General features: G+C 39.2%; 1 long non-coding RNA gene across 7 annotated transcripts in view; it reads right to left on the minus strand.

Annotated features, from left to right (window-relative positions):
• LOC123382920 overlaps nt 1–12,784 on the minus strand; it is a 169,007-nt gene that overhangs the window by 118,823 nt on the left and 37,400 nt on the right. For 3 of the 7 annotated variants that reach the window (XR_006592087.1, XR_006592088.1, XR_006592092.1), the window contains exons 3-6: nt 11,009–11,134; nt 10,431–10,591; nt 9,611–9,678; nt 2,027–2,077 (exon numbers count right to left, since the gene is read on the minus strand). This is a non-coding gene — a long non-coding RNA (uncharacterized LOC123382920). The remainder of the gene's footprint in view (nt 1–2,026; nt 2,078–9,610; nt 9,679–10,430; nt 10,592–11,008; nt 11,135–12,784) is intronic. The other 4 variants (XR_006592093.1, XR_006592090.1, XR_006592089.1 and 1 more) reach the window with 4 other exon arrangements.

The following is a 12,784-nucleotide window of genomic DNA, read 5'->3' on the forward strand; positions in this document are numbered from 1 at the left end:
AAAGATAAGAAAATTGACAAATATGTAGCTAGAATGACCAAGAAAAAGAAACAAAGATTCAAATTACTAAAATCAAGAATGAAAAAGGAGTCATTTATTACTGATTTTACAGAAATAAAAAAATGTACTATTAATAGTTTTACACCAACAAATTTGATAACTGAGATGAAATGGACAAATTCATAGAAATAGACAATTACCAAAACAGAAGATACAGAAAGTCTGAAATGCCTAAAAAAAGTAAAGGGATTGAATTAATAAACAAAAACTTCCCACAAATAAAAGTAAAGGATGAGATGATTTTGCTGGTGAATTCTATCAAACGTTTAAAGAAGAATAATATCAATCTTTCTTAAATTCTTTCAAAAGAGTAGAAGATAAAGAAACACTTCTCCATTCATTCAGTGAAGCTAGTGTTCTGATACCAAAATCAGAAAAAAAAAAAAAATCAAAAGAAAATTAAAAGAAAATCACTACAGACCAAAATCCCCTATAAATATAGATGCTATATTTATATCCCTCTATAAATATAGATGCTAATCTCCTCAACAAAGTACATTTTAAAAAAATTGAGGGGCACCTGGGTGGCTCAGTCGGTTAAGCCTCTTGATTTTGGCTTAGGTCATGATCTCAGGGTCATGAGATCAAACTCCACATCAGACTCCACATGGAACCTGCTTGGGATTCTCTCTCTTTCTCGTGCTGTCTATCTCTCGCTCTCTCAAAATAAATAAGTAAACTTTAAAAACATGGAGCTACACATGAGAAGTTTATATACTATATCTAAATGAGATTTACCTCAGAAAAGTTATCATATTAAGCCACACTAATAGAATAAAGAACAAAAATTACAAGATGATCTCAATAAATGCAGAAGCATTTGACAAAATACAACACTCCTGAATGATAAAAATGTTCAACAAACTAGGAATAAAAGGAAACCACCTTAACCTAATATAAAGTATCTACAAAAATCAAGCTAACATCATACTTAAAGGTGAAAAACTAAAAATTTCCACCCAAGTTCAGGAACAAGGATATCCCCTCACACACTTCTTATAACATTGGAGTAGAGGGCAGTTAGGCAAAAAAGTGAAATAAAAGATATCCAGATTGGAAAAGTAGAAATAAAATTATCTTTATTTGTGAATAATATGATCTTTTATGTAGAAAATCCCAGGAAATCCATTCAAAAATTGAATTTTTAGATTTTTTTCCAAAATGGGAAAAATATTAATAAAAGACTTTAGTAAGGTTTCAAAATACAAAATCAATATTGAAAAGTCAACTATGGGGGTGCCTGGGTGGCTCAGTTGGTTGAACATTGGACTCCTGATTTCAGCTCATGTCATGATCCCATGGTTATGGGATCCAGCCCCATGCTGGGCTATGCACTGAGCATGGAGCCTGCTTAATATTCAGTCTGTCTGTCTGTCACTCTGTCTCTAAAACTTTTTTTTCTTTTTTTCTTAAAGTTTATTAATTTATTTTGAGAGAGCACAAGTAGCGGAGGGGAAAAGAGAGAAGCCAAGAGAGAGAATCCCAAGCAGGCTGGGCATTGACAGTGCAGAGCTTGATGTGAGCTTGAATTCACCAACTGTGAGATCATGAGCCAAAGTCAAACACTTAACCGACTGAGCTACCCAGGTCCCCTAAAAATAAAAAAAATTTTTTTATCAACTATATAAGAAAATAATTTAATTTATAACAGCACTGCAAATAATAAATTACTCATGAATAAATTTTTTAAAGTGCACTACCTATACTAAGAACACTACACAATATTGTTGAAAGAAAGAAAAAGATCTAAATAAAGGAAAGACACCCATGTTTGTGGACAGAAAGACAATATTGTTAAAATGGCAATGATCCCCAAATTGGCCTACAAATTCAAAACAATTCCTGTAAGAATCCCAGCTGCTTCTTTGTAGAAATTAATAAACTGACCCTAAAATTCATATGGAAACTAAAAGGACCCTGAATAGCCAAAAACAATCTTGAAAAAGAATAAAATAGGAAGACTTACCTTCCTGACTTCAGATCTTACTACTGAAGAACAGTAATCTGTTGTGTGGTACTGAAAAAAAGGATGAACATGTAGGTCAGTGGAATAGACCTGGGTGTCTAGAAATAAATCCACATATCTATGACCAGTTGATTTTTGACAAGGGTGCCAAGACCACTAAATGAGGAACGATTAGTCTTTTGAACAAATGGGGCTAGAACAACTGGAAATCTATGTGCAAAATAATGAAATTGGACCCCTAACTCACACCATATACAAAGAGCAACTCAAAATAGATAAAATAGTAACTCAAAATAACAGTGAAACCTATAGAACACTTTCAAAAATATGTAAGTGTAAATCTTCCTGATTTTAGATTTGTCAATGAATTCTTAGATATGACAGCAAAATCACAAGAAACAAAAGGAAAAGATAAACTGGACTTTATCAAAACTAAAGACTTTTGTGCTTCAAAGAAAGTAAAAGGACAACCTGTAGAATGAGAGAAACTATTTGCAAATCACATATCTGATAATAGTTCAGTATCCAAAATACATCAAGAACAATTATAACACAAAAAAACCCAAATACACTAATTTGAAAAATGGGCAAAGGATCTATTAGACATTTTGAATAAATAAGATAAAAAAAGATATACAAGTGACCAAAAAAGAAAGAAACAAACAAACAAAAAACCATGAAAAGCTGCTCAATATTATTAGGCATCAAAAAAACACAAATCAAAACCACAATGAGGTACCACCTCATACCTAGTAGGTTGCCTAAATTAAAAAAGACAGCAACAAGGGGGCGCCTGGGTGGCTCAGTCGGTTGAGCATCCGACTTGGGCTCAGGTCATGATCTCACAGTTCGTGAGCTCACACCCCACCCGGCTCTGTGATGACAGCTCAGAGCCTGGAGCCTGCTTTGCATTCTATGTTTCCCTCTCTCTCTGCTTCTCCCCTGCTCACATACTGTCTTTCAAAAATAAATAAAGATTTTAAAAAGTTAAAGAAAAAAGACAATAACAAGTGTTGGTGGGGTACTTGGGTGCCTCAGTCACTTAAGCGTCCAACATCAGCTTAGGTCACGATCTTGCAGTTAGTGAACTCAAGCCCTGCGTGGGGCTGTGTCCTGACAGCTCAGAGCCTAGAGCCTGCTTCAAATTCTGTCTCCCTCTCTCTGACCCTCCCCTGCTCATATGCTGTATGTTTTTCTCTCTCAAAAATAAATAAACATTAAAAAAATTATTTAAGGGGCACCTGGGTGGCTTGGTCGGTTAAGCGTCTGACTTCAGCTCAGGTCATGATCTCACGGTCCGTGAGTTCAAGCCCCGCGTCGGGCTCTGTGCTGACAGCTCAGAGACTGGAGCCTGTTTCAGATTCTGTGTCTCTCTCTCTCTCTGCCCCTCCCCTGTCTCTCTCTGTCTCAAAAATAAATAAATGTTAAAAAAAATTTTTTTTAAATTATTTAAAAAAGTGTTGGTAATAACATGGAGAAATAAAAACTTCATACATTGTCAGTGAGAACAGAAAATGATACAACTACTTTGGAAAATGGTCTAGCAGTTCCTCAAATGATTAAGATAGAGTTACCATATGACATAGCAATTCCACTCTAGGTATATACCCAAGAGAACCAAAAACATCAGTACATACAAGAACCTGTATAAAATGTTCAGAGCTGCATTCTTCATAATAGCAAACAGTGAGGAAACAGCCAAATGTTCAACTGATGAGTGAACAAATAAAAATCTATACAATGGAATATTGTGCACTCATGAAAAGAATAAGGTACTGATTCATGCTACAGCATGGATGAACCTTGAAATATTAGGCTGCGTGAAAGAAGCCAGACACAAAAAGCTACATATCCTATCATTCCATTCATATGAAATATCCAATGCATGCAAATCCATACAGTCAGAAAATAGATCAGTGGTTGCCAAGGGTTGGAGTGGAGAGGGACTAGGGTGTGACTTTTTTTTTTTTTATGAGTAAGTGAACAGCATTTTTTTTAAGTTTATTTTGAGAGAGACAGAGACAGTGTGAGTGGGGGAGGGGCAGAGAGAAGGAGAGAGAGAGTCCCAAGCAGGCTCTCCTCTAACAGTGCAGAGCCCAATGCGGGGCTTGAGACCACGAAACAGTGAGATGATGAGCGGAAACCAAGAGTTGGACGCTTAACTGACTGAGTCACTCAGGTGCTAGCTGAGGTGTGACTTCTAATGAATATGAAGTTCCCTTTGGGGATGATGGAAATGCTCGAGATTTAGATAGTGGTAATGGTTGCACAACATTGTGAATATACTAATTCACACTAATTTTTAAGGGCAAATTTTATGGTATGCAAAATTCATCTTAACTTTTTTTTTCATGATCTTAGTAATGTTATTAAGATATAACTCACATACAAAACAATTCACCCACTTAAAGTGTAATTCAATGGTTGTTAGGTCCTTTAGCATATGCACAAAGCTGTTCAACCATCACCACTAATTCCAGGACACTTCCATCACCCCCTAAAATAAACCCTGTGCTCATTAGCAGCCACTTCCATTCTTCCCACCATACTACTCAGCCCCTGGCAATGATTAATCTGCTTTCTGTCTCTATGGATTTACCTGTTCTGGACATTTCATATAAATAGAATTATACAATATGTAGCCTTCTGTGTCTGGCTTCTTTCACTGAGCATAATGTTTTCTAGGTTCTTCCACCTTGTGGCAGGTATCAGTACCTTATTCCTTTTTATGGCTAAATAATATTCCATTGTATGGATAGATCACATTTTGCTTACCCAGTTATCAATTGGTGGACATTTGTGTCATTTTCACTTTAAGGCTATTATATGTATTAATATTAATTAGTGGGGTGCCCGGGTGGCTCAGTTAACTGAGCATTCCACTTCAGTTCAGGTCATGATCTCACAGTTCATGGGTTCAAGCCCCATATCCAGCTCTGTGCTGACAGCTCAGAGCCTGGATCCTGCTTCAGATTCTGTGTCTCCCTCTCTCTCTGCCACTCCCCCACTCATACTCTGTCTCTCTCTGTCTCTCAAAAATGAATAAACGTTAAAAAAATTTTTTTAAAAATAGTAATTAGTGCACAAATTTTTGTATGGAAGTGTGTTTTCAATTCTCTTGGATATATATTTAAGCTATGGAAATTCTGGGTCCTATGGTAACTCTATGTTTAACTTTTTTTTTTTTTAATTGTCAAGTTAGCTAACATGCAGAGTAGTCTTGGCTTCAGGGGTGGATTCCCATGATTCATCACTTACATAAACACCCACTGCTCATCTCAACAAGTGCCCTCCTCAATGCCCATCACCCATTTTCCCCATCTCCCAAGCTCCCCACCCCCATCAACCCTCAGTTTGTTCTCTATATTTAAGAGTCTCTTATGGTTTGCCTCCCTCTCTGTTTTTATCTTATTTTTCCTTCCCTTCCCCTATGGTCATCTGTTAAGTTTCTCAAACTCCACATACAAGTGAAATCATTTGATATCTGTCCGTCTCTGACTGACACATTTCAGTTAGCATAATACACTCCAGTTCCATCCACATTGTTGTTGCAAATGGCAAGATTTCATTCTTTTTCATCACCAAGTAGTATTCCATTGTGTGTGTGTGTGTGTGTGTGTGTGTGTGTGTGTGTGTATACACCACATCTTCTTTATCTATTCATCAGTTGATACATATTTGGGCTCTTTCCATAAGTGGGCTATTTTTGATAGTGCTGTTATAAACATTGGGGTGCTTGTACCCCTATGAATCAGGACTACTGTAACCTTTGGATAAATTCCTGGTACTGCTATTGCTGGGTCATAGGTTAATTCTGTTTTTAAGTATTTGAAGAACCTCCACACTGTTTTCCAGAGTGGCTGCACCAGTTTGCATTCCCACCAACAGTGCAAGAGAGTTCACCTTTCTCCACATCCTTGCCAACAGTGTTGTTTCCTGAGTTGTTAATTTTAGGCACTCTGACTGGTGTGAGGTGGTATCTCATTGTGGTTTTGATTTGTATTTCCCTGATGATGAGCAATGTTGAGCATCTTTTCGTGTGTCTATTTGCCATCTGGATGTCTTCTTTGCAAAAATGTCTGTTCATGTCTTCTGCCCATTTCTTCACTAGATTATTTTTTTTCAGGTGTTGAGTTTGGTAAGTTCTTTATAGATTTTTGATACTAGCCCTTTATCCAATATGTCATTTGCAAATATCTTCTCCCATTCCATTGGTTGCCTTTTCATTTTGTTGATTGTTTCCTTTGCTGTGCAGAGCTTTTTATCTTGATGAGGTCCCAATAGTTCATTTTTGCTTTTATTTTCCTTGCCTTCAGAGACATGTCAATTAAGAAGTTGCTGTAGCAGAGTTCAAAGAGGTTGTTGCCTGTTTTCTCTTCTAGGATTTTGATGGTTTCCTGTCACACATTCATCCATTTTGAGATTATTTTTGTGTATGGTGTAAGAAAGTGGTCTAGTTTCATTCTTCCACGTGTCAATGTCCAGTTATCCCAGCACTGCTTGCTAAAGAGACTGTCTTCTTTCCATTGGATATTCTTTCCCGCTTTGTTGAATATTAGTTGGCCATATATTTGTGGATCCATTTCCGGTGTCTCTACTCTATTCCAGTGGTCAAATGCCCATTTTTGTGCCAATACCATGCAGTCTTAATTACAGCCCTGTAATACAGACTAAAGATTGGGATTGTGATACCTCCAGTTTTGGTTTTCTTTTTCAATGTTACTTTGGCTAGTTGGGGTCTTTTTGGTTCCATACAAATTTTAGAATTGTTTGTTCTGTGAAGAAAGCTGGTGTTATTTTAATAGGGATCGCATTGAATATATAGATTGCTTTGGGTAGTATCAACATTTTAACAATATTTGTTCTTCCTATCCATGAGCATGGAATGTTTTTCCATTTCTTTGTGTCTTCTTCAATTTCTTTCATAAGCTTCGTATAGTTTTCAGCATACAGATCTTTTACCTCTTTCATTAGGTTTATTCCTAGGTATCTTATGGTTGTTGGTGCAATTGTAAATGGGATCGATCCCTTAATATCTCTTTCTATTGCTTCATTATTGGTGTATAGAAATGCAACTGATTTCTGTACATTGATTCTATATCCTGTGACTTGGCTGAATTCCTGTATCAGTTCTAGCAGTTTTTTGGTGGCATCTTTCAGGTTTTCCACGTAGAGTATCATGTCATCTGCGAAAAGTGAAAGTTTGACTTCTTCCTTGCCAATTTGGATGCCTTTTGTTTCAATTTGTTGTCTGATTCCTGAGGCTAGCACTTCAAACACTATGTTAAACAACAGTGATGAAAGTGGACATCCCTGTCGTGTTCCTGATCTCAGGGGGAAAGCTCTCATATTTTCCCCATTGAGGCTGATATTAGCTGTGGGTCTTTCATATATGGCTTTTATGATGTTAGGTATGTTCCTTCTATCCTGACTTTCCTGAGGGTTTTTATTAAGAAAGGAAGTTGCATTTTGTCAAATTCTTTTTCTGCTTCTATTGACAGGATCATATGTTTCTTATCCTTTCTTCTATTAATGTGATGTATCACGTTGATTGATTTGCAAATATTGAACCAGGCCTGCAGCCCAGGAATGAATCCCACTTGATCATGGTGAATAATTCTTTTAATATACTGCTGAATTCGATTTGCTAGTATCTTGTTGAGAATTTTTGCATCCGTGCTCATCAGGGATATTGGCCTATAATTCTCCTTTTTAGTGGGGTCTTTGTCTGGTTTGGGAATCCATGTAATGCTGGCTCCAGAGAATGAGTCTGGAAGCTTTCCTGTCATTTCTAATTTTGTATTTCTTTGTATTTTGCCAGTTTCACTACGGTATGTCATGGTGTTGGCCTGTTTTTGTGGGTTTTGAAGAGAGTTCTCTGTGCCTATTGGACTTGGATGGCTGTTTCCTTCCCCAGATTAGGGAAGTTCTCAGCTATAATCTGTTCAGATAAACCTTCTTCCCCTTTCTCTCTTCTTCTTCTGGAACTCCTATGATATGGATATTGCTTCATTTCATTGAATCACTTAGGTGTCTAATTCTCCATTCATGGTCTAGTAATTGTGTTTCCCTCTTTTTCTCAGCTTCACCATTTTCCATAATTTTATCTTCTGTTTCACCTATCCTCTCCTCTGCTTCTCCAATCCTTGCTGTCACTGAATCTAGTTTATTTTGTGTCTCATTTAGAACATTTCTTCATTCATTATGACTATTTCTTAGGTCTTTGATCTGGGCAGTAATAGATTCTCTGCTGTCTTCTATGCTTTTTTCAGGCCCAGTTATTAGATATGGGTGTTATTCTAAAATCTTGTGCAGGGGCGCCTCGCTGGCTCAGTTGGTTAAGTACCTGACTTTGGCTCAGGTCATGAGCTCACAGTTCATGAGTTTGAGTTCCACATTGGGCCTTGTGCTGACAGCTTAGAGCCTGGAGCCTGTTTCAGATTCTGTGTCTCCCTCTGTCTCTCTCTCTGCTCTCTCTCTCTCTCTCAAAAGTAAATTAACATTAAAAAAAAAAACTAAATTCTTGTTCAGATATATTGTTTATATCTATTTTGAGCAATTCTCTGGCTGTCATTTCTTCCTGGAATTTCTTTTGAGGAGAATTCTTCCATTTCGTCATTTTGACTAGGTTTCTGCCTTTTATATGTTGTTGCTGATGTTTCCTTCATTGTTTATTTACTTTTTGAGAAAGAGAGATCAGAGTGTGAGCGGGGGGGGGGGGGGGGGGGGGGGGCAGAGAGAAGGAGAGACACAGAATCCGAAGCAGGCTCCAGTCTCCTCACTGTCATCACAGAGCCCGATGCGGGGATGGAACTCATGATCCATGAGATCATGACCTGAGCTGAAGTCAGATGCTTAACTGACTGAGCCACCCAGGCGCCCCTTTTACGTGTTTTAATAGCTTGTTATGTGTCCTGCACCTGTGAGCACCACTATATTAAAAAGCGGTCACACACTGTCCAGGGCCTGGCCCTTCAGGAGGGGTTTTTGGAGTGTGTTGCATGCCCTCTGTTGTTGCGTATTTGGCTGTGCTATCCCATTGCTTGTAGTGGTGGACTGTTTGGACCGTCCAGCAGGTATGCTTTGATTTGTTCATTAAAGTAACCCTGGAAAAAAGGAAAAGGAGGGGGGGCCTTATCTCATACAAAGAGAAAAATGAAAGAAGTGAAAAAAAAAAAAAAAAGACCAGGCAGAGAATCAAAGAAAGTATAAGGGCTTAATCCAGAGAGAGAGAAGAAAATAAAGAAGAAGGGGATACAGAAAAGGTATCAAAAGAAGAGAGTAAAGATGCCTGATTAAACAAACAACCAGAGCAGAGAGAGAAAGAAAGAAAGAAAGAAAGAAAGAAAGAAAGAAAGAAAGAAGTAAATATATATAAAAAATATATAAATTATATAAATTTATATAAATATATATAAATATATATTATATATATTTATAATTGATTAAAAATCAAATCAAATTAAAACTATGAGCCTCATTCCAAAGGGAAGGAAAAAAAAAGAGGAGGGTAGAAAGAAAAAGAAGGGAGAAGGAAAGAAAAGCGAAAAAAAATAATAATAAAATTATTAAAAAGAGACTAACATACTAAACCTGTGGACAGTCATCTGTTGGTGCCTGGGACCAGTGGCTGCACACGTCTGGAAGAGAGGCTGTCCCATTAGATCAGTGTCAGTCCCAGTCCAGGAGATAAGCAGCTACCAGGCACCGAGAGGCAGGGATGGTGTAAGCGGGTCCCACCTCCTCTGGGCGCCGCTGTCCGTTCCCTGAAGCCACACCCTGTTGGTGATGGGGAGAAAGGCGGCCACACCCCAATCTCTCCTCCCCGGACCACGCGTCTCACACCACACTCTCGAGGCAGCCCTCACAGAGTGGCACCGGCAGGTGGCTTGTCCTGCGGCACCGTCCCCTGCGCCTCTTGGGCCCTCAGCCGGGATTCAGAACCTGATGTCTTAAAGGACCAGGTTCCGGGGTAGTGCCACTCTGCCCTGCCCATATGGCTGGTGCCGCCCGCAGAGTCTTTCGTCCTTGTTGGGGGCAATATACCCTCTTCCCACAGTACTGAAGGCAGGAGACCGTTTGCTCACAGTGCACCCCTGAGATGGCTACCATGCCCCAGGGCTGGCTCCCCACCTCCCCAGGCCAGGCAGAGGCCTCGGTCAGGAGAAAGTCCCGCACTTTTGAGAACTCCAGCCTTAAGCTCCTAAGGCCGTTCACAAAGTAGAAACTGGCACACTCTGTATTTCTCATCCCCCTGTCCAGGGAGGGTCCGGAGAGGTTTTTCTCTTGTACGAACAATACTGCAAGCCACAGCTTCTCTTTCTCTCCCTTTTGTCTCTGGCAGAAGGGGTTCCCTCCCCTCCTGCCCACACTGTTTGGTCTCCCCCAATTTGCATACACGCACCTCAGTCCCTCCAAGCTGTCTCCCTCCACCTGTGGACATTTTTCTGTCACTCTGCAGACTGACTGTGTGGGTGTTCCAGGTGTTCTGACCTCAATACTGCCGTGTTGTGGGTTGAGGGAAATCCTGGTCCCCCCACTTCTCTGCCATCATAACTCTTCCTCCTTAATTTTTAAAACAATGACAGTATACCTATGAAATACAAAACCTAACCTTTGTCAATGCCCTCCAGCTAAAGACTACCAGGAACACACATCTAATTGGACAGATTGGGTTTATTACTCATTGCAGCAATAAATAAAACAACCAATGGGAAATTGATGGGCATCTCAGTAAGAAGATATTAGAAAGAACTAACAGGATTTAGGTTTATGTTAGTTGATTTTGAGGAGAATTTACGGCAGCCGTGCTTTGTTTTAGATTGGATGGGGTCAGTAAGCAGGGATATTTCTATGAATGGATACCTTAAATTGTATCCAGTATGAGGAAAGACTATACTGAGGCTAATGATGCAACTGGTATTAAAAAGAGAGAGAAGAAGAAAAGAAAGAGAGGGAAAAGCAAAAGCTGTGGTCACTCACTCAGCCAGGACGTGACTTTTCTTGTGGTGTGGACGATGTTCATGTTTTTTACTCAGACATCGTTGTGGGTGGGCTCGATCTTGCCTTGATCCATCATGGTCACAGACTGACTCTAATTTTGATATTCTGTGAAATTTTGAAACAGACCCAAAGAACACCAAGGTCAAGCTGGGAATTCTTGAGCAGCCCAAGGAAACACAAAGACCTAGCTGATAGCACCAGGGCCTGCCTTTCACATTCGCTTAGAAGGCACAAAATACATGCAGAATAAAATACACCTGACAAAAGTCACTACCAACCCAGTTTTTAAATTAATGAACTAAGACTTGAAAGTAGCTTCCTTAATCTGTAAAAGGGGGCCTGTGTCCATTTCCTTTTGCTACTGTAACAAATTACCACAAATCTAGTGGCATGAACAACAGAAATTTATTACCTTACAGTCGGAAGTCTGCTATGGGTCTCACTGGGTTAGATTCAAGATGTCAGCAGATCTGCTCCTTCTGGGTGCTCTAAGGGAGACTTTCTTTCCTTGCCTTTTTCAGCTTTTTGAGGCCACCCACCTTCCTTGCTCCTGGCCCCTTCCTCCATTTTCAAATCCAGCAACAGAGCCTAGGAGTCTTTCTTATGCTGCCTTCTTTCTTGTTGTCTCCTCTGCCTCCCTCTTCTTCTTACAAGGATCCTGTGATTTTAGTGAGCCTATCCAGATAATCCAGGATAATTTCCTCATCTCAAGGTCATCTATCAAACTTAATTTCCCTTCCCATGTAACCTAACATATTCACAGGTTCCAGGAATTAGGATGTAGACATCTTGGAGGAAGGAGGGGAGGAGGGCAGGATTGGACATTATTCTGCCTACCACAGCACCTTAAAAAGCCCACAGCAGATGTAAAAAAAAAAAAAAAAAAAAAAAAAATTTAATCAGGACAAAGAATGCCTATAATCACTGCTTTAGTTCAACATTGGAATAAAGGTTTTCAATTTGTCACTGCAATGTTTCTCGGACTGCACCACATTGCCATGGCTAGTTTCTAAAATGCAAGCAATGGTCCTAATAACAATCTACTCACAGTTGCACACAACCTGAGAACACACATTTTCAGTAAGATCTAAGTCAGGGCTAGCAAATGCATAGCACCACACCTCCCACTTGACTCCTCAGCTGCTGGGGGATGTTATTCACACAGCCCTGTACTCTCTCCCATGGATCAGGGACAAAGACACAGAGTCCTCTGCAATATATCATTTGCAGCAACCACAACCTGTGGATAAGGGCTGGAACATGAAATGAAATCTATTTGCCCATCCTGATGTAGACGAGTAAACCCTGATATATAAAGGATGAGAAGAGTCAGCTGCTTTTGTTCTAAACCTCACACAGCAAAGTGGGAGTGCTAAGTTTAACAACCAGATTTAACTTCCTAAAGATGTCACAGATCTTTAAATTGGTATTTAATAAACCTCTAAGGGCAGTGGAATAATATTCCCTAGACTCATTTTATTCTTTATGCAAAAGAGCAACCCCAAATTGCAGCATAGCCTGCTTAAGCTAGCATATTTTCTATATATATAAATATTTATATATATATTAAACCTTTTTCCTTAACGTCTAAGGATTTAGACACCAGGGTAAAGGTATTACAAGACTAGTTTATTTTTATTTTTCTTAATTTGTTAATTTATCCTTGAGAGACAGAGCACAAATGGGGGAGGGGCAGAGAGAGAGGGAGACACAGAATCTGAATCAGGCTCCAGGCTCTGAGCTGTCAGCACAGAG

This window comes from Felis catus, chromosome F1 (genome assembly GCF_018350175.1).
Source record: "Felis catus isolate Fca126 chromosome F1, F.catus_Fca126_mat1.0, whole genome shotgun sequence".
NCBI classification, from domain to species: Eukaryota; Metazoa; Chordata; class Mammalia; order Carnivora; family Felidae; genus Felis; species Felis catus.